The sequence below is a fragment of the Notamacropus eugenii genome, chromosome 3, assembly GCF_028372415.1.
Source record: "Notamacropus eugenii isolate mMacEug1 chromosome 3, mMacEug1.pri_v2, whole genome shotgun sequence".
Taxonomy (NCBI): domain Eukaryota; kingdom Metazoa; phylum Chordata; class Mammalia; order Diprotodontia; family Macropodidae; genus Notamacropus; species Notamacropus eugenii.
Window position 1 is genome coordinate 228,566,295 of NC_092874.1, and position 2,060 is coordinate 228,568,354.

A 2,060-nucleotide genomic window follows, 5' to 3' on the forward strand; every position below is an offset into this window, starting at 1 on the left:
CCCTTAAAACTGTATTCTGAAGTTCAGGACTTATAGAAATCATTGTCCTGAAAGAAAAGTAGATGAAGTATTGTGTCTGCACTAGAAATCGTTGAGGTAGGCTTCCAGAGGAACAATTAGATGACTTGGGGGAGAATCTTCATTTAGTGGTAGCTCAGAGATACAGAATCCACATCAATTACACGGGACAAGATAGTAAAGACAAAAAAATCTAGAGAAAACCTTTTTTCCCCCATAACACACTTTTCAGAGCTTCTTTGACATCCTTGTTTCTCAGAGAATAGATCAAATGGTTCAACATAGGAGTGACAACAGTGTAACACAGAGAGGCTACTTTACTAGCTCTGGGTTACTGGCAGGTGTGAGGTACATAAAAGAAACTGTGCCATAGAGCAAACTCACGACCATCAGATGGGATCCACAGGTGGAGAATGCTTTCATTTGACCTTCACTGGAATGGATCTTCAGAATAGTAGACAAGATATAGACATAGGACACCATGATGACAATGATGGTAGGCAAAATAATGATGACAGACATAGAATATACCACCACTTTGTTAATAAAGACGTTAGAACAAGAGAGCATCTGTATTGGACGAGTGTCACAGTAAAAATGTTCAATAACATGAGATGCACAGAAAGACACGTTAAAGGTAACGCTGGCTAGAAGGATGGAAGAGATACATCCACAAAAGTAGCATCCCGCCACCAGTTGGATGCAGAGGCGTCTTGACATCCGGGCAGAGTACAGGAGTGGGGAACAGATGGCTATGAACCGATCATAGGCCATAGCTGCCAAGAGAAAGGCTTCGGTCACAATAAAGAGAGCAAAGAAGAAGAGTTGGGCCACACAGCCTGCAAAGGAGATGGTTTTACTCTCAGATAAGGAGTTGGCTGTGGCTTTGGGTGCCACAGCAGAGGAGTATGAAAGATCAATAAAAGAGAGATTGCCTAGGAAGAAATACATTGGTGTGTTCAGTTGGGAAGCAGTCAGGATGAGGATAATCATACCAATGTTCCCCAGAAGGACCATGCTATAGGTAAGCAAAAATATGAAGAAAAGGAGGATTTGGAGGTCTGGGCCAACCAGGAATCCTATAAGAATGAATTCATTCACTTCTGAGAGGTTGTTTATTCCCCTCTCACCCATTGCTGAGACCTGCTGAGAGGCAAGGTCAAGAAATGAATTCTCACTGTGGATCCTGATAACACTATTGACAAATATTCAATTGATATTACTAAATACCTGTCAAATAACTAATTTAATTTGCATTATATTTTTGTGGATTTATATATTATACATTTTTCTTTTTGGGCATGGAGCATGTTTAGTTTGGCCATTCCCTTTGACTATTCCTGGTACCTTTTAAAAAGCCTAGACAGATATTTCTCTTCTGGATTCTAGTCAATTAAATGCTCTTAGATACTTAGAAGCTGTGTGGGAGATAGGGCAATCACTCTCTTCCCTGTTTTACTGTCCAGATATTCCCCTACACTCCTCACACTTCAAAGCCAAAGTAGATGTAAAGAGAGCAGTAACTACTTTGTACATTTTCTACACTCTCTGCCCTTCTTCCTTGGCATCCAGTTAGGGGACTCTTCATCATCTCCATATGAAGCCCCTGCGTCATGGATGGGTTGAAACAGATCCTCAAAGTGTGTAAAGGATTGATTTAAAGGAGATACAGAATACATACAAACATTCTGTGTAACCCACCTAGCAGAGCAACTCCATGCATACCCCTGCTATTGTTTTTTTTTTTTAAGAATAGAAATCTTGACCAGCGATGCAGCAAACTACCCACTTCCTGACAGAGAAATGATTGACTTGTCCAAAATGAGAAGGTGTTTGTTTGTATATGTGGTCAATGCAGAAATTTGATTTGCTTCGCTATACGTATTTATTTCAGAGGTTTTCGATCTGGGAAAGAGGAAAAAAAAATTTCCTTGAAAAAGTAAATAAAAAATCTCTTTTCCTTTGAAACTGGTGTTTCATGATAATTTTTCTCTTAAATTACCCCCTTTTCCATCTGATCCCTTTCCTGAAATATCTTCAGA

General features: G+C 39.7%; 1 pseudogene; it reads right to left on the reverse strand.

Moving 5' to 3' along the window:
• Positions 1 to 211: 211 nt before the first annotated feature.
• LOC140531391 (olfactory receptor 9K2-like) lies at positions 212 to 1,178 on the reverse strand (annotated as a pseudogene).
• Positions 1,179 to 2,060: the final 882 nt, after the last annotated feature.